The sequence below is a fragment of the Triturus cristatus genome, chromosome 3_2 (genome assembly GCF_964204655.1).
Source record: "Triturus cristatus chromosome 3_2, aTriCri1.1, whole genome shotgun sequence".
NCBI classification, from domain to species: Eukaryota; Metazoa; Chordata; class Amphibia; order Caudata; family Salamandridae; genus Triturus; species Triturus cristatus.
The window spans coordinates 225,937,808-225,958,291 of record NC_140584.1 but is presented as its reverse complement, the minus strand read 5'-3'; the positions used below and the strand labels follow the sequence as shown (position 1 = coordinate 225,958,291).

Here is a 20,484-nt window from a genome sequence, read left to right as displayed (position 1 = left end):
TTCGATCCAGTCCGAAAGGCGATCCAACAGAAGCCTCGCGAAAAGCTTCTGGGGGACGTCTATCAGACTGATCGGTCTGTAGTTGGCTGGTAGCAGAGGTGAACCCCTTTTAAATATGGGGACAATCTCTGCCCCCAGCCAAGTAGAGGGAACCGGCATACCGTGGACAATGGCATTAAAAAGTACGAAGAAGTAGGGGGCCCAGATTCTAACCTCGTGTTTTAAGAGGTCTCCTGGGAGCTTGTCAAGTCCTGGCGCTTTTCCCGAGGAAAGGCGAGCAATCGCCATTTCCAAATCCTCTAAATTAAAATCTTCCATCATGGGAGAATTGCCAATGGTTAGGGACGCTATCTCTCCAGCCTCGGTTCCCAGGTGATCCAGCCCTGCTACACTATAGAGGGAAGAAAAATGTTCCTCCCACACTGCGGGCGCAATATTAGCCTCTATAGCCAAAGCAGGCTCAACAGAGCCATATTTCACTATTTGCCAGAACTTCCTGGGATCTCTGACTTTAAGGGCAGATGTCATTTCTGACCAGTTCTCCAATTCCCAGTCTATTTTGGCATTTTCGAGGAGGAGCTTATAGGCGGCCCGCCTTTCCGTAATAGCCAGATGGGCCTCCCTATTTTTGAGTGCCTGAAGGAGGTCTGCCTTGGCTTTCCTACAACTAGCGTTGAACCAAGATGCTTTTTCTCTTCTCACTTTCCTCTCCCGAACCACTGGGTTCAATACCTCAGCAAGGTTGCTACACAGGGTCAGGTGAATGTCCCCCAGGGAGCGGCATCCATCAGGCGAAAACAATTGTGGGAGGAGCCTACCCACCTTTTCGAGGGCTGGGGCCACTAACTTATAAATCGCCCGAATGCGATTTGGTTTTTCCAGGAGTTTTTCCCACCTTATTCTTCGCCTGTTACTGGATATAGTTAAACTTGTCGCCACTGCTTTGTTTTCTACCACAACAGGATTGAGGAATCCGTCGGCTGCTATGGAGAGGGACAGGCCATTATGATCACTGTCCGGCCTTGGGACTATTTTAAATTCTTTAACTAGTTTCCAGTCCTGTAATCTAGTTAGTATATAGCCTATCCGGGACTCATGGCCTGGTCTATTAAAGGTTGGTCGCGGTGGTATGTCCCCTTTAAACCTACCGTTGCAAGCTCTAAGTGAGTTTGCAAGGGTTATAGTTGTTAGTTGGAGTACAAGTGGTGAACATGCCCTAACCGGGGGGCCCGCAATAATTGGAATGTCCCAGAGATCGTCCTCCTCACTGCTGACCCCGTCTAGATAAGCCGGAAGTGGTTCGTACTGGATGTTAAAATCACCTCCGACAAGAAGTGTTACTGAGCTAGAGACAGAGTCAAGAAATGTAGCCAGGTCCTCCATTGTCCCTGAAGTGCCCGCTACTCCAACCGGTCTTGAATATACATTTACCAGTGTTAGACCCATCCCAGTAGGCCAGGACAAGGCCACACACAGAATATCCAAGGAGTTGGTTTCTACAATCTCTGCCTTGCAGCCGAGATGAGAACCAACCCATATTGACAGGCCACCAGACGGACGTCCCTTCCCACCCCATGTGGCTAGAACGTTAAAAGTTGCGAACCCAGCATAGCAGTGGCTCTCTCTGGCCCATGTCTCCTGGAACATACATATATCATATTTTTTGATGAAGTCTTCCCATTCACAGCAATCTAGTTTGTTGGGTAACCCCGCTATGTTCCAGGATAGGATTTCTAGAGACCTCAAATCCTTATCTGTATTTGTGGCAATCTCGGCGGGAATACTTTGGATTGACCCAAGGGGGGCCGAATCCCCAATAGCAGAGTGATCACTGCCTAGGATAGCCCGTGGCAAAGAGACCATCTTTGATAAGCACCCACCCATCCCTGTATTCCTCTCCCCTCCAGAAGTTGGACAGACAGTGTCCTCCCCTTTGGAGTTATACCGTCAGTCCACAGCATCAAGACAGTCAAATCTGTTAAAGTGAGTAAAGTGAGTAAATGGGACCCCATTCAGACCCAAGGCTGGTTGGTTCCATCTATTTATGCCCCGGGGATCCCCTTGGGGAAGGACTCTTCTCCCTTGGTACAACTTTCTCTATTCTCAACAGCCCATGTTTCCTGGCGGCAAATCACATCAAAGCCTTTAACAAAGAGTAGCCAATCAGGATCCTCAATCTTTCTCATAAGCCCTGCAATATTCCAGGAACTAAACTTCCACCCTTTACAATCTTGCATAATGGGACCTATTTATGAGCCCGTTTGCATTGCATTTGTGCCATGCACCTTGGTACATGCTCAACTCAAACTTGAGGTGAGACTTATGAAGCCAAGCAAGGCTATTTTGCATGGCCCCGAGTGGCATCATAAGTCTGGAGTAAAACAACACAGTGCAAATTGCTGCCCTGCCTTACTCTTTGCAAGGGAGGATTTCCATGGGCACTGCATGGGTGTTTCCATGCAACTGCCATGGTTTTTGACGCAGTTCCATATTTACCTGTCGTAAACCTGGGAATGCTCCAAAAAGATGCACCTTCCTAGGAGAAGCTTAACAAGGAGAAATATCTTTATTTCTCCTTGTTACTTCCTCTGTCTATGTGTGCTGCATTTCGCAGCTCACATAGAAATAGGAATGCGCCACTCAAGATTGTTTTTGTGCAGGGAAGTTCTCCTACCTACACAAAAACAATCCTGCGTGCAATCCAGGCACCCTTGCACCATGGCACAAGGATGCCTGAGTTGGTACTAGGCTGCTGAAAGAGCACTGGTGCAGGGTAAAAGGCAGAAATGTGTTGTGTTGCCTTAAATTCAGTGCATTCCTGCCATTTTCCCTGTCACGCAGTACAGCAAGTTGACTTGCAGTGCTGCACTGCGTGAGAAGTTCATAAACCTACCCCTTTGTTTTTACAAACTCTGCCCCTAAAGAAATTGACAAAAAGGAATCTTGATCTGGCTTACTTAAATGGCAAGTTAAAGTCTGTCTTGTAAGATATTTTATGGGGTTAAGCGCATATGCTCCAGGCGTCTGTTTATCCAGAACCTTTAATTTAACACTGGTAATATAAGACAGGTGGTGAATACAGTTGTGAGAGAGGTCTGTGAGTTCTGGCTGGTTACATAGATAAGCATTGGGAGGAGGATAGGGATACACTGTGGGTGATCCGGCGAGGGAGATCCTTGACAAAGGTGTGACTACAGGACTCCCTACCCCACCCCTCCACGAGGCACATGATTTAGCTATATAAGATAGTTTCCTATTGGCACAGAAGGACCCGCAGTGGACTAAGGGCCAATCGGGTCTTATAAGCATGTAAATTAGCATGCATGTATTCCAGAACCACTGTAGGGACATATAGGGTTCAATTTGGTCCTGAAGAAAGCCTGGGACCCCTGTAGGAGCCATTTTGGGGGCTGAAACATGTCGACCTGATTGACTAAACAGACCTGATTGTTTATAATCGGACAATTAGCACCCTAACAGGGCTATTATTGTCCATCTACTTTTTAACCAACCCTCCTCCACCAAGGAATAAAGGTTGTAAGATGTAACCAGTAGGCGGTAGGGATTATTGGTATTGGACCCCTTCCTCTTTTCTTTTTCTCCTCAGTTTCCTGCTAATGCTTGAACCACAGCCCTAGTATGGGCTTGTTTGCCATTAAAGGATTCTTTTGCAAATGTGGGATGGACGATAATGAAGCCTGACACCTGGATGGCGTGTGAGGTCAACCTGTAATGTTTCTCGCACTATTGTGTGGGTCCATAATATCACATGAAGAGAGTAGCTAGAGTTTTTCTTCTGTGAAGGAACACCTATATCATATGGTGTGTTAAGGCCCATATAAGAGGCTGGGCTAGGCAACAGAGACCAGTTTGTTTCTGTGGTTGGAGTCATATTGATATGGAGTACACAAACAATGGCCCCTGGCTTTTAGGCGAATAATCTCACTCTCCCTTGGACCCAGCAGTGGTCTGGTCCAATTTGTTAAACTGACATGGATAAATAATCATAAAAAAGTTGGGAGGGTTAAACTTCCTGCATTACAGTAGCTCCTGTATTATTAGTTCTGCAGATATAATTGTGTATCATGGAAAGCACCATTTATATTCCTGGTAACATTGCACAGTGAATCATGCACCTGCTGCAAACAGCTGCATCAAGCCTGCATAGCCTAAATTCTTTTTTCGTCTAAAGTTAAAAAAGGGATTTCGTTGGGTAATAAATGCTTATTATTAAGTGTAAAAGACACTTTGTATAATGTGCTGTATCAATTCTTAATATTAGTGCAATAACAAGCAGACATACAGGATTCCTGGATAGGGCAAAGAAAGACCTTCAGCTTATGTAGCTTGAGAAAGTAAAAAACAGTTAACATCACAGGTTTCATGAAGGAACACATTGGTGATTCTTGAATTAACTTTCTGACTCTGTAGGTAAGCTGCGATTAGGTACAGCTCATTGCTTGTTGATGTAGAAAAGTAGGATCTGCTTCTTATGGTTACCCCCACTTTTTTCTAAATGTGATACTGTTGTTGACTAGTCTGACTGGGACCCTGCTAATCAGAACCCCAGTCTATCTAAATTCTCCCTAAACTGTTAGGATATATACTTAGGTACACTCCAGATTGGATACTGGGGTACCCTTGTCATGCCCTAGTATATGGTACCCATGTACCGAGGGCATAGGTACCCCAGATGCCTCCCATAGGCTGAAGCATGTATTATGCCACCTATGAGAGGCCATCTCAATATGGAACTACAGGCCTGCTATTGCAGCCTTTGTAAGTCGGTGCATTCACCACTTACTTAAGATATAGGTTTACTGCACTTAAAACCTATAAGTCACCCCTCTAGCAGACCTTTACAATCCTGAGGGCAAGGTGCTTGAGTTTAAGTGAGAGGGTGCCACTGCATGAGCAGAACATCCCTGCAGCCTACGAAGTCCATTCTCCCGGGTTGTCAGTGAGGCAGCAATTTACGACATATAGAGTGGCATTATGCGACCGCGTGATGACCAACTCTAAAACGGCTGAAATTAACCCTTTCGTGTTTGGTGTAAAACATGTTGGAATCATACCCCCACACCAATAACCAGTGTGGGAGGTAGGATTCCAACCCTCAGAAGTGAGCTTCATGGGGTCCCTGGTGTTCCTGGTACCAGCCTTCTAGTCCTAGACATCACAAAAAGGATTCTGTCGACCAGAGGCACATTTCTGCCCTCCTGCTGCTGAGCCAAGCTTGAGCAGGGGAAGGCAGAACAATAGGCATCCTGTCGCAGGGAGGTGTGACCATCTCCCAGACAGGATTTAGTGTATTAGGGTTGGGTGGGTGCGCTTGCATGCGACTGAAAGTCTGCATGAGGGTCACATATGGTGCCCCTGTGCATAGTCAAGTTCAAATCAGTCCTGGAAGAAGTTGGCTCCCGCTCTGGCACGAAACTGGACAAAGGTCCTGGGAGTAACCTCCCCACCGTCTTGGCCCTCCCTTGGGAGGGTCCCCTGAATCTTGCCAACCCTCTTCCGTGGGTATATAAGGGCTTACTTGACTGTAGGACCTTAGATTCACTGTGGACAAGATTGTAAACCAGAAACTACTGAACTTCAACTGTCTGGACACTCTGGACTTTGTTTGGGCATGACTTTGTCTCCCTCTCAGTCTGAAGCATCGTTTGTGCCTGTGCACCATACAGGATTTGTGCAGGACCTGTCGAGCATCAAGGACAAACAAAGATAGGTCCCTTGGAGTGAAAGAGTCACTACCCTGCATTCGCAGGCACCGCAACACTCCTGTCTGGTCTGCTGACCCTGAGCTCCTATGGACTTTGCAGGCTTCAGCAACACAGGAAGTGGGTTTATATGTCTCTTGAGGTCTGCGCTGCCCTCTTGCCAAGTTTGAGGTCAGAATCCCTTGTGGGGGTACAATACCTGAACCCTTGTGCACCGCATACATTTGCAAGTGCATATGCTTCTTGTCATTTCCCAAACAAGTGCATTGGTCTCCTACTAGCCTCAACCTCTGGCACCATTTTCTACCAAGAACTCCGGCCTACTCACACCGAGCGCTCTGTGGGATGCTGTTTGGTAAAATCGCTCGAGGTCCTCTTGCGACTACTGTGCTTCCGGCCTGTGAGTCCACTTGAGGGTCAACTTTGCTTTTCCTGGGCTCCCTGGTTGTTCCAGGCCTGTCCTTACTCCCCTTGTTGTGGTGAGTCTCCTGGACCTTGCTAGTCTGAACAGTACACATTCTTGACCTTCTGGGTGGGTTGTTGTTGCCAAGGCTTGTTGTGCTCCCACCAGACTCCAACCCCTCAGTACTCGACATCCTTTGTGGTACAGCTCGTATCTGGCTCCAGGTTGTCCTCGATGTCTCCTGGACCCCGTAGCTGCAGAGTCAAGAACTCCATCAACGAACCTGAAGCACCCGACATCGGAGGGCATTCGTCTACCGATCCCCTGGTCACTCCTGAGTGACCCATAATTTGCCCCTCTGCTTTCAGGTAGCCTTCGACAAGAATCCACCTTTGGATTCCAACGGACACTTTTCTACCTTCCAACAGCGGCTCTTCTTTGAAGTCCTCCATTGGGTTTGACGGCAGTTTCCGACGTCACTTCAGACCTATGCATTTGGCTTCCCTGGGATAGGTAACTTCGGTACCTCGGTATCCACGGGTGGGATGGCTTTCCAACCTACTATCTTCCACGGGGTTTCTTCGAAGTCCACTGTGAAGGGTCCTTAAACTCTAAAACTTCAACCGCTACTTTCCCATAGAATTATACGGAGCACGCTGTTGTGTTCCCACACTGCACCCATCCTCCATGGGGACCCTACTTACTCACCTTGGGTGTTTCCTTGGGTCCCAGCGATTCTACGTCCTCTCAACACTGTCTTGACTCCAGTAGTGGTTCTCATACCTCTTTCTTAGTATATGGTTTGGTCCCCCATGGGGCCCACTGCGTATTAGTGCTATTTACTGTCATTTCTGTGCTTAAGCATTGTGTGTTTTGTGATTATCTCCATGTAGGAGATACTGTGTCGTACTATATAGTGTTGTATTAATAAATACATATTTGTATAACTACTGTGTGGTTCTCCTTTCATTTCACTAATACTATAAGGTTGCATTCTGGTAAAACAAGCTGCTTAACATTCCTTCAAGACTAAACCTGAAGGCTGCGCTCCACAGTTACCACTTGGATATCTTTCTAAGGTTATCTTTGACCTCTTAAATGATCATAAGTGTTGTTTGGACTGGTGCAAGGTGCTAACTTTAATTAGTGGACAGCGTATACCAGGCCAACTTATCACAGTTGGGAAATCCCAGATTCATAGTTCATACCCCATTAGCAGTACTGACAAAGGGTCTTATTACGAGTCTGGTGGTCCACAGACAGCCAAACTGATGAGATCGCAGTGGAGGCGGTACTTCGACTGCCCTAGTAGGACCAGAGTGGTCGTGCCACCCTGTGACCAGTGTGTCTGCCAGGGATCAGCGATCCCTGGCAGTCTTGAGGCTGCAATGTGCGGTCCCAGCAAGCATATTACAAGTTCCCTCACCGTTAGGGGTGGGCGGAATTTGCGAAAGTGACTTTCGCAAATTATCGCGAAAATGTTAAAAATCTCCGCAAACACGCGGAAATATCGCGAAGATGCGGAAGTATTTTTCCCGCCCGTTCGCGGTTTTTCTGCGTGGTCGCGGCTCGCCAACTTACCCATGCGGTTGCTCGCGGGCGTGGCCATCTTGTTTTCACTCTTCTCGCGGTGCATGATCGCGAGAAGAAAGACGTGATCGCGCGACCAATGACATTACTGCGGGCGCGAACTGTCGCGAGACAGCGCAAATGGCTACCAACAATCCAACATCTCGTGGAGAACGCGACCGGATTGGGAAAACTTGTCGGTGAACGCGGGGATTCAGGTAAGGCGATCGCGCACGCTCGAGAGTGTATTATTTTACAGCGCGAGCAAGAAACAAATTATCGCTAAGCTGCGGAATGCGGAAATTTTGACATTTTCGCTCTCTCCGCGGAACGCGAAAATGTCAAATTATCGCAATTTCCGCAATTTCTACAGGGCCCCTTGTGCCTCTGCACCATGTGGAAGCACACAGTAGGGCACAATATATGCCCCTCCTCCCATACGCCTGCTCCCCAGTACCTGCAGGCGCTGGACTGCAGCAGTCCATGCCATACAGGTTCTGATTTTGACTTTCCCATTGCGTTGCTTATTTCATAGGTACCCCTGTGAGAACACCAAAGAACTGCCCTCCAGTCAGGAGAAAATTCCTAACCTGTCAGGCGGTTCAAACATGTGTTTGGCAGTGCAGGAGTAGAGCAGTCCTGCTCCCTCATCACCAAACTCAAAATAAGGCCCTAAGATACAAATACCAGACCTGATTCACAAAAGAAAGTTTACACTTTTTAGTAAGTTTACTACTTTTCGGTATTCACAATGTACACTTTTGTAGTAATTTACACTTTTGCAGCAAGTGCAGAATTACACCTGGCCAACCATGGGTACCTAAACACCCTCCTATAGAAAATAATAGAATTAGGGACTTACTACAAAAGTGTAACTTACTACTAAAGTGCAGTTTGTGAATACCGAAAGTAGTAAACTTACTCAAACGTGTGATTCACCACACAAGTGCAGTTTGTGAATAGCACTTTCTAGTATATGTTGTGGTATTGCAGTAGTCTACAAAATGTACTACAAAATACAAGTTGGGAATCAGGACCCAAGTTTTTAAACTTATGCTTCAAAGTAGTATATATAGGTAATCATAGGTTTACTATGATAAACTCTACATAAATGTACCTTGACAATATATGACTGCAACTCATTTTGAAGGAGAGTTAGGAACTGTATATATACCACTATGTATTTATTTCCACAATATAATGGTTGTCCATATTTTTGCTACAATATTCTTGTAATACAGTATTTTTGTAGTTGCTCTTCTGATATACAACCTTTAGAAAACACCAGAGACCTCAGCTCTGCTTTCATTTACATCCTCCCTATGCAACATCCAAATCTCAGACATAATCTATCAGGGTTTACTTCTCTGTCATAGATTGGTGGGATCAACTACCTCATTTTACCAGCCTTAATGCCACAACAGTCACTTCCATGGCAGACACCAAAAGATAAAGGGGGAAGAGGTGTTGAGGAAGAGTCACAATATTTTTGCTAGCCTTATCCCGCACTCTAACTCCAAGACCATCCTCACTACTGCCCATGGCCCTACTGCGAAGCTCCTTTCCTAGATGTTGCAAACACCCAGACTGTGTAGTCTTTGAGTCTTAAGACTCTAATAAGTCTGGCAATCAAAACATTTTGTACCCATGTCTGGAGGCTGCCATCTTGGGATTTAGATTGCATAGGGGGGCTGAGGACGCTCTCCCAATTTTCATTGCCCAGCTCCATATCAAAGACATCTGCGATCCTGCAGCACCTCTGATGTCTTAGGAGGAATGAAACCTTATTTTGTGCTCCCATTATGCTCTTATCATCCCCATAGGTGGTGTGCAAGTTGAGAAGGCAGGATGCACATCCAGGGCCAGATTTATAAAATGTTTGTGCAATGCAAAGCAACAGGCCACCTTGTTGCACTGAGCGAAAGGGAAAGAGCTGGAATGTGCCATATTTACCATTATACAGCGCATTTCTGTCCTTTCCGAGCACTGGTAAGATTTTGGCTGCCTAGCGCCAATGCAGGCATTCTTCTGTCATGTTGCAAGAGTGCCTGCGTTGCAGGCAGGATTGTTTTATTAAACAATCCTCAGAGGCATTTTCCACTTTCTAAATGGCTGCAAAATGCAAACTCAACAAGATGATGGACGGAGTGCTGAAATTTTTCAACCACTCACCACCAGTCAAGAGATTTGGGTTGAATCCATTGTTCTTGTGCTCACTTTTCCACCCCAGATTGGACATATGCATATCAGTCTTGACCCTGCTCCTCATGGGAACAGTCCAACCCGAACTAGCGGGTCAGGCCCTCCCTGGACCAGAAAAAAAGCATCCTGGCACCGGTTTAGGGGTATCACCCCTCATCAGCCAGGCTAGCACACTTTGACAGAGGAAATAACTAAGTGAAATAAAGATATTTCTCCTCATTGTGCCTCTGATGGGGAGACATACAATTCTGACGCATTCTCAGGTCTACCATTGTTGGTAAATCTGGGAATGTGCCAGAATCCATGGGTGGATGTATGGGAAAACCCACGCTCCACCCATGGCGTGCCTCCCTGCCACAGAGTAATGCCAGGCAGTTATTTGCGCTGCCTTGCATTACTTTAGATTTATCAAGGCACGCAGGGCCACGCAAGGTGGACTTGTGTGGCTTGATAAATCTCTATTAGGTTTTGTGTTGTCCTTCCGTCCTCATGCATGGCACAAAGGCGATGCAAAACCTTGATACATATGCCCCTAAGTGTACAGTGAGACACTGCGTTTCCAGAGCCTGCATGCAATGCTCCACCGCAACATACCTTTTATGACCCTTTCTCTGCAATTTCCTTCTACTGCATTTCTTTTAAAGGAAAGCAATGCTCTTCCCACAGCGATCCTGACAAAATTACCTAGGAAAATACTTCATTTAAATAATATGCATGCCGAATTGATAATGTCTGTGTTCTGCTGTTAAGGCCGTTCTTTTCCTTCTCTCAAACCGTGAGCTGGAATGAAAAAGTTGCATTGAAGCATCCTTTTCACAGCCTTACCGTTTCACCAACATGGACACCGTGTACAAACGCTCTTAAACCTCCCTTTTTCCATTTCTTCTCTCGGAATCCCATATATTCAGGTATTCGTTCGCTCACCTTCTCTTGTGTCTGTTTCTTCAAACCATAATACCTTTATTTCCTCTACCCTCCTATTCTCGCTACCCACGCTAGAAGTAATTGACCAACCAACAAGTAAGCCAGTCTCTTTGCCCTTAATTCTGACTCTGTGGTGTTTAATTTATATTTTCCTGAATATAACAATTGCAACCGTTTCCCATACATTTCGAGTAAATGCAAAAGACAGATAAAAGCATTGATTTATTTTTGTGTTGCCAGGAAATTCTTCCACACAATAGAATTATGCTTGTTATGTTCTTTTCTAAACAATTGATGGAAATTGCCGGTAAATCCGCGCTTGTCTCACACATTATTCCTCCTTTGAAAACAGTGTAGCGGGAATAGGAAGATGAAATTGCAATATCAAAAGTTCTATAACTCTTAACACATAAATCGTATTGTCACATTATGAATACAAGAACCACTTGTAATATATGTCAAAGGGCAAACGTTGCATACCAATCATATGGCATTATTTGTCAAAGGACAGTCACTTAGTGTCATTAGTATCCTTCCAAAGGAAAGAGAAGTACAACACTTAACATTCATATTTATTGCACAATTTCCATCTGAGTTGTGGCATCGATTGAGTGCAGTGACACTTACCTCACCAAGCATAGCTGTCTTTTTTCCATTCTATCAGACATTGCAGTTCAGTTTTTTTAAGGAAGCATTAGAAAAAGTTATATTGTCTCAGCTTGATTTATTCATTGCTCCAAAAGCACTTTATTTGAACAATTTTTCAAATTCAATAAAGTCCTTCATCTATCAATGTTAGATAAATCCATCAGTGCTTAACAGACTGAGGCATGTCTACCACTAGGTCACACAAGTTTGGGATAGCGTACAGATATAAACTACAAAAATGTGTAAAAATGTGTCAGTGTGATATTGATTTGCTTACTTAAGTATTTGCTCGGCATTTTCCTTGGATTAGGTTTCCATTGGCATTTCTATTGCCAAAAGCAAACATTAAAACCTAAGCGACAATATGCTCACCAGTTGCACTTCCACACCAAAACCGTGGAAAGAAATTCAGGTTATAAAGGATCATTGCCCACCACATTCATCTGCATTCCACAGCTGCAGTTCGGATAGGAGACATTAGAATGCAGGACAAAGGAATGGCCAATGGTGCATTATCAGCTTCTACAATTACTATGGCTGAATATCGGTGCGAAATTGGGAAATAGTTTCAACACAACTCGTTTCAAAAAACGAAAAGTGTGCATAGCATATGGAGACGAGGAAAAAGATTTACAAAGGAAGGAAATGTTTTATTTATTATGCACAGAATCAACTGAATGACACAACTCATACAGGAAAATGTCAACAGAAAACAGAAAATTGGCCGAAAGCAGAAAGTTAGCTATTTAATATATTCATTACGGCTGTTAAGGCATACATTTCTCACTAATTAAATAAAAAATGGCTCCAGAGTTTAGGCCATAAGATAACGAACCTCTGATTTTCAAGGATCTATATTTGGTTCAGGAGCCGACCTTGAAAGGCAGGAATGTAGACACATCACAATGTAAATATTTGTGGATCTAGATCAGTATCTTAAACTCCACTTTTGACTCTACTGGCAGGCAACATCAATACTGTCCCTGAAAAAAAATCCAGTATCATTTCTGCCTGCCAAAGGTGAGATGAACTGTGGCATTATGGGTAAATTGAAGCCCTGTCTCTTTTTCATCCCACCTCTAGGGCATTCTGTCATCAATCTTGAAATTAATTAGGGCATCATCGAATAACTTATCAATGTAGCCTGCAAAAAAGTGGATGTCGATTTGTTGTAGTTTGATTCCGAAATTCTTAATCACTTTAACACATGAGATAACCTAATGTCATAACAGCATCCTGGCGGACTCACAGATGTCTTACTATAGCTGAGAGCTTCTTTGCCACACCAAATAATGTAGGAGAGTTGGGCAGTGAATGGGAAAAAATTTGAGATGATTAGGGCTCATTAACATCATTGTTATTTTCAGTTCATTCAGTTTAACCCATTACCTTCTTGCATATGTGGAACCCTAATTAGTCTTAAGTACAACTCAGCAATTACAAAAATAACACCTAAATTCTTTAGCATATATTAGATTACATAAGGGTTTAAGGCAGATATCCAATGAAATGGGGAGAGTGATGAAGGAAGAGGTGTGGCGCTGTGGCCAGGGTGACTCCATAATCCGGGGATCACGGTTCGATCCCCGGCAGCAGATTAGCCCAGCACCATGTGACTCTGGGCAATAGCTTGCTTAATCTTCCTGACGGCCCCCAGCGCCTAGAGACCCTTACGGGTAATTGTTTGAACATAACAAATGTGGATTATTATTATATGATCCTTATGAAATATCACAACCAAAGCTTTATGGAAATGAAAAAAGATTCCAAACTTTACACATTGAGGTGCTTATTCACAAAGTTAAATTTACATGTGGGCAAATCATCACATTTCTATTATTGCACTCATTAGTAAATGTGCTACTTTCAGCTGCTCACCAGTGTAAATTTAATACAAAATGTAGACTTACATGTCTTTACCTCCTGGAGCAGGGGGTAATGTCAAATGTTTAAGTGTAAATTAATACTAGTAATTTTTCACCTATTGACAGAGTTCTCTGCAACCTGGGCAGAGATCTCCATATGGTAAAGTGCAGGGAAAATTTACTAACTTTATTCAACTTAACAAAAATGAATAAAAAGATTTTCACCATGAATAATAATATAAATAAATATTATATCTTCATTTTGAATGTCGAGCACAATAGCAAATACTGCAGCACTATTAACTAATCTTAAATTAATTTAAATAAACCCTACCTGATGTAAAATGTTTATGTGTATTTATGCGTTAAACATTGCACTTACAAACCAAATTATTTTCAATTATTATTTTTTAAATATTCAAGATACATTTATTTAAAAATAATACGTTTATTACATATTTATCAAATTAATCATAAAATAATATTTATTTCTTATTCACATATAATTTTTCTCAACTTTAAGTTAGGGAAGTGGCTATTCATCTGGTTGCTCGCCAAACAGTGCATAATCTTTGCTATTTAACCAGTATCCAGTAAAATAGTATATACTATATCTTATTTATCCAGTGGGCAGCTGTTTCAATGTTTATTTGGCCAAATACTACTTAACAGAGATCATGCACTATTTAACCAGTGAAGGGTGTCTTTATCTAGCCAGACAAGAGTAGGGAGGTGGCCAACTTTTAATGGGGTATACAATATGTGTGAAACGTTTGAAAGGAAGTGAATATTGAAATATAGGACACAGAGGGTAGGACACCTACAGGAGGCAACTGCTGTATGTGGGCATAGTGCTTTGGGACAGTTGCAGGAGGTAAATTAAGCAAGAAACAGTTATGGTGCTTCTGTGGAACAGGGCAGTGAAAGCAGGAGTCAGGTAAGCAATGCTTATGGGTAATTCAAGTGAATAGTGCCTATGTGCTCAGTTTTTCTTACGTTTCACCCAGCAGAGTGGGTTTCAGGCATATATGCTTATTTTCTGAAATATAGAAAAGGATAATTAGCTTGCCAAAGTGGAGGGCACTTAGTAAAGCCTGTGCACTCCACTAGATTTGTTAAGTGCCACTCGCTGTAAAATACACCCTATGTACTCAATGCTGAGTGGATGAGGAAAACAATGTAAGCACATCCAATGCACTCGGCCGTCAAAGCCCTTGTGATAGAAAATCCACATTAAACATGCATACTGGACAATACAAACAAATGTATAGCAATCACACTACATACATATAAAAAGCTCCAACAGTGCTTCAAATGTTCCACTGTGATGAGGCGAGGCTGTTATCACACTCTGCGTATAAAGAGGGAGGCAACAATAATCACTAATTATGAATATGTGTGATTCTGCATACAGGATTCACTCTGCTGTACCGTATTTACTACGTCCACATCTCACCTGACTAAATAACCCAGAATCACATATTCGATACCTGCATGTTACCGGTGCAAATCCGCTTGTCGGGCTTTTAAACGTTGTGTCTTGCAGCATCCGCGTATCACATATACAAATTGCTAAGGTTGCTGGGGGCCATTAAAACTAGATGGAGCCCGGGCCGGTGATGGTGAAGTCAGACCCAATGGGGGCCCCAGACAAACGCTGCCCGGAGGTGGGAAGCCCTCCCCCCTCAGGTCTCAAGCCCGCGAAATGGAGCAACCAGGATTGGTCGCCCAAGGCAAGCTACGGCCCCCCAATCCGATTGCCACTGGTAAGCAGCGAGGGAGGACAAGAAGGGGGCACAGGGCCCTACAAACACACACTCCCCCCTCGTGGTACAGGAAATCAGAATCAGGATGAGCCTCGCCAGATAGGAGCGGATCGGAGCCAGAGGAGCAGCGCATCAGGACCAGCGGTGACTGGATGTCAGGCGTCATGGTGGGTGGAGAAGGACTGCGCCTCCAGGCCTACCCACAGCTGATGAGGTGGGGATAGGATCCAGCTCCTGCACCCGCTGGGACGAGCATCGGCTGGCAAGCATCAGCGGAGTCGACGAGCATCAGTTCTGCTCAGAGCTCTGGGAGCCTTGTGGCAGTAGGCCCTATGTGGTTTGAAGCGCCGAAGCCAGGGGCGCTAGGCGGCAAGCATAGGGACCGGCTCCAAACTATGCTGTGGGCAGGGAGCCAGGAGACGCAATATGGCTGCCATCGGGGTGGGGCCTGGCTGAAAGGCTCCCGCCTTACAGACACATGAACCCCTCCTTCTGTTCCACACTCCAACAACAGCGAGCGGCAAGTGGCGAGGGGAGGGAAAAAGGACTTGGACACAGGTAAAGGGCTACACACCCTAGAAAGATAGACAAATGAGATAAGTTAAGAGAGGTAGATGGAAGGCTCACACAGTGTCCTTGGGATGCCTCACGGCAGGGGCACTGAGGGAGCTAAGAGCGGCAATCAGCCACAGACTGAGTAGATGTGATGCTAGTGCAGGGCCCTGGGGATGCCTCATGGTAGGAGTACCAAAGGAACGAGATGTCAGAACTCAGACTCAGGCTGGCTAGATGAAGTGATCCCACAGGGTCCTTGGGTTGCCACACGGCAGGGACCCGGAGGAGCAGGGAGGGGCCAAGAAGGGGGTGAAGGCAAGCGGGATGGCACTTGCCGCCTGGGCAAGTCCGGACAGACACCCACCAAGTCGGTAGCAAGTTGGAGCCTAACATCGTTGAAACAGTGGCCAGGCATTGGGCCCCTCCCCCGAAATAGGTCTGTCTGAAGAGCAGATAATGACCAAGAACGGACTGAAAGAACTATGATTGCAAAGACAGTTGATGGAGCTTAGATTTCACCTATAAAATGTATGCATTATTATATGACAAAAAACTGCAGACATGAGTTCTAAAATGGCACGCAGATTGTGGCGCAAGCAAGATGAAAACATAAGGCCTGATCAGAATACTTCAGTTTGGAGGTGCTTTCATGTGAAAACATGCTCAATTAGTTGAACAGCCATGTTTATATGTAATTAATCAATATGTAATCTCACTATAGAATGCACATTAATTTAGAAAATGTATTTGTACTTTCAAAATGGCATCATGTATTTTTGCAAGAGTAGAAATGTGCTGAATTGTGATTCACAGTGTAGAAAACCACATGATTTCAGTTTGCTTTAGTGGACTCAGCTTACTGCAGTTTTTGCCATTGAACATTAGAATGGAATGTGCTCCTCTTCCCTACCAACTTTCAGTGAAAGGGCTTTGTTAATAAATCACGCCCTCCGGTTTCCGTCTCTTCGACCTTCACTTTGTTGCATATTTTTGTAGCCTGTTTAAACGTGGAGTGAAGAGCACACATTTTTTTTCATAATCACAAGACTCAAATTTGAACAGGAACACGCCTGATTAATCACGTATCCAGTCAGTCCATGGGGAGATGATATGTCTTGAAGTTGTGATTGGACCAGCTAGGACAAAGCACATGGACTTTTGCTTGAAATATGGCTTACAAGTGGGAGGAGTGTCTCTTTTTGCTCATTTTTTCTAAGGGCCAGGCCCAGTTTCTGTGCTGGACACAGAGACTGGGAGGAGAAGGAAGGAGGGGCTACATCTGTGGGAGCGATTTTGCAGCCTGAGACAGAGACACAGACCATCACAGGGAGGCAGAGGCAGACAGAGAGCTGAAAGGATCAGAACAGATATAGATTTTAGGTGCTAAACTTTAAATTTCATGCTTTAACTAACTGCTTTTGAAAAGATGTATCTCTTTATTGGAGATTTTTGCCATTATTAATTATTGATTAACCTTGCAAGACTTACTCTTTTTCTTAGAAACTCTTTAAGTTTCCCTTCTTATATGTGATGCTTATATGCAGACTGTAATATGTTCTGTATTAATGCTATTTTTCCTATTTTTCAATTATGTAACCTGATTGATATTTGACTAATGAATAAAGAGTCAGAGAACCTTAACTTTTGACTTAAAAATAAAACCCTTTAAAACAACTCACCACTCTCATTATTGCCTTAAATATTGTTTGCATTCAAATTTCATATTTATGTAAAGTCTTCTGTTTGGTGAAACACGGTCATCAAAAGGTCCATCATTTCACCCTTTACAACGGTAAACAATAGGTAATGAGGTTTTGATTAGAGAAATTACCAGGTAATTACCGCTGGATCACAGTAAATATGTTTAAATGGATGTTATGAATGACCATGAGAATTGCAATAGGTATAACATGTGATGTTTTAATAAACTGCAACCTTTTTGGGCACCATAGCACGTTGTCAGTGGTGTGTTTAAAGGTTAGGAGGGATGCAGTTGGAAATGGCTGAGGGAGGAGGAGGGGACTCGCCTCTTGGGAGGGGTTTGAACACTCAGTAGTAATGGCAGCTGAGTATAGAACAACTTCCTGGTTCCAGGGTCAGACTGATTTGCATATGGCCATGTCTGAACTGGGGTGGCAGAGTGGGCTAAAGAACGGTGATGGATCAAACCCAGATCTGTTTACTGGGTGTGAGTGTTTGATTGGTTCTGATGCTCCGTCCATCACCACCCCCTTTTGTACCGTCCAGTTCAGGCTGTGTCTTGCAGCGTGTGCGTGTTGCACGTGCAATCTGCTAATGATGCTGGGTGCCAGTAAGGTGTACCATGCACAATGGCGACCAAATAAGAAACGACTTCCCGGTTCCATTGCAGGCTTACTCACGGAGCACTCACAGGAAGTTTATGGAGGAGCATTTTTATAGAAACATTGAAAAAGGTTGTTTATTGCCAAAAGATGCACAATATGATCAAAAATGTTGCTGATCAATTACAAACTAGTGTAATCTGAAAAAGTATGTTTATGAAAAGTATTTAGATGAATCAAAGAAATTCAAAGACTACCAAATTCAAAAAAATTTAAGAATTAAAAAAGATTAACACTAAAACACAGGTAGGCCTGGGTGGAGCTCAAGATGTGTCACTCCGAGGAGTAGCTGAGAAACATTGCCAAATTCCGCTGAGTTCTGCCAGCGAGAGGAGTTGAATTCAATCAACGAAGCGTGCAGGCTGGATGTGCGCGCGCGCCTCCAAGACCTCAAATCCATTATCACTGGACACGTATGGACTCCTGTCTGAGTCTCCACCAAAACGCATTTGAAGGAGCAGGCGAATGCATGTCATCACATACAGTCCAGTCTGTGAGCGGTGGTTTTAATGAGGCACATAAATGAAAAGAATACCGACGCTTGCAAACTTCTTGTTCGCAGATGTGCTGCGTCTCCAGCTGCAGCACTAATTGCCGCGCTGTTCTTAGCCAATAATACCCTCTGCTCGACAGAGCTGCAATTTTCGGACCTCGTCTTCCTTAAGGGAACAATTTTCTGCAGTCCTCCTAGCGCGACTGCCAATGCATGGGATTTGCTACCAGAAGAGTACTCACTCCGGAAGAGACCATTAATGTCCTGGAAAAAATACTGATCATTGCGCTCCATAAGAGTAGTAAAGAGATAACGAGCCGCTCAGCCAGGCACAACTCACCGTCGGTGATTGTCAGCTTGTAAGCATTACACTGCTACAAATCCTCTTGTCACGCTTCATACACACATACCAACTCTGACCTCACTGCATCAAAACTGTCATTTGTATTTCAAATTTGAGACAGGTTGGTCACAGTGACAATATTTTCAAGGCCGGCAGCATCCATTCCGATTGGGTGTTATTATTTTGGCACTCGAGTGGGGAAAAACGAGCGTTCAGCTTCACGAGACTATTGTGCGCCTGCGCCCTTTTACCAATGTCATCACAACGTTCTACACTGTGTCCCACAATAGCAGCAAGAAAAGAAAAGAATGAATAAGTGTAAAGTATCCGAATCAGTGTCTTATTAAAAGGAAGGGACGCCAACATCTTGAAAAGGAACGGTAGCAAGTAAGGCGTCCGATAAAGGCATCAACAGATGATTTAATTTTACCTATTTGTTTTTGGAAAGGTCAACAGCACTTACGTTTTCTGATTGCATGCTGGAGCAGCTCATTCAGTCCAGGCTTTTTCATTGCATTCTGGTACTTGTAGTCCTATGTATCCCATTTTAGATAACGGGACCACAAACACTTGTCTGAAATGGATGAGCTACAAACTTGGCTTTGGGAAACCTGAGAGCGCCAACGGCCTCACTTTATCACAGATGTTGTTCCTTACCTATTTCTATTATTGTTTATGTCACTTTTTTTGAAAATAAAAATATTTTTTTTCATAATGGGAACTTAGGCTCTAATGTCACCTCTTTGGTTTGTATAAGCAAGGCCCAGAGGTGGCAAAACTTTGCTTTGCCAGAATACTGGAGTAAGAAAGCTTGTAATTTAAATAAAGGGAAAAAATCATAGGTAAATGGAAACAATGAGTGCTCCAAATGTAATGATTGAAGTGAAGCATTTCAATTCATAGAAATCCATCAGATATTTATTTTTTGTGGAGTTTTATATTGCTCAAACGGATGTTTCAGAGTGCTTTACATGAGCACCAGTCACATTACAGAAGGACACATTTATTTTTGTTAGGCACATGGAGATTGAGTGATTTGCCCAGAATCACAGAATGTTGAGTGTCCCTGCCGAGACTCTAACCCGGTTCCCCAGCTCCGAGGTCGACCACCCTAGCTCTTAGGCCACATTCTCTCCCCTCATATACATATACATCATGATGTTAGAGTGGAAAGTCCATGGAAAAGTCTTACAATTTTATGGACAGACCGTCTTCCGGTATCCAAGACTCAATCCCTTGTTCATTGGAAAAGTGCTGCGCTGTTGTTTCTTCGGTTTTGCACCTTCATAATTTAGCAAAATTTCTGAAGCTATAAAGGAAGCTTTTAATAAAGGCCATCAGAAGTATTTATGAGTGCTTGACCAAGTAGGCATTTTATAAACCTCAAAACATGCTACCACTTCAGGGCGAATTGATAGCAACAGCTTCTTAGAGAAGAGCGCATCCTAAAAGGAAGACATTAACTAAAAGCAAAGAACAGGGCCTGGTTATGTAAAAACACAGAGACAAGTTTATACCGGGTTGATAGGGTTTTTGCTGAAATCCACGCTCCAAGCGGAGGGACAAATCGCTGCGTAATCTGCCGGAGGAGCAGAGTTTACCGCCCACCCCTAGTCTCTGGGAGTGAGAT

At 44.1% G+C, this 20,484-nt stretch overlaps 1 protein-coding gene across 1 annotated transcript in view; it reads left to right on the top strand.

Moving 5' to 3' along the window:
* LOC146857060 (von Willebrand factor D and EGF domain-containing protein-like) overlaps positions 1-20,484 on the top strand; it is a 1,714,722-nt gene that overhangs the window by 761,209 nt on the left and 933,029 nt on the right.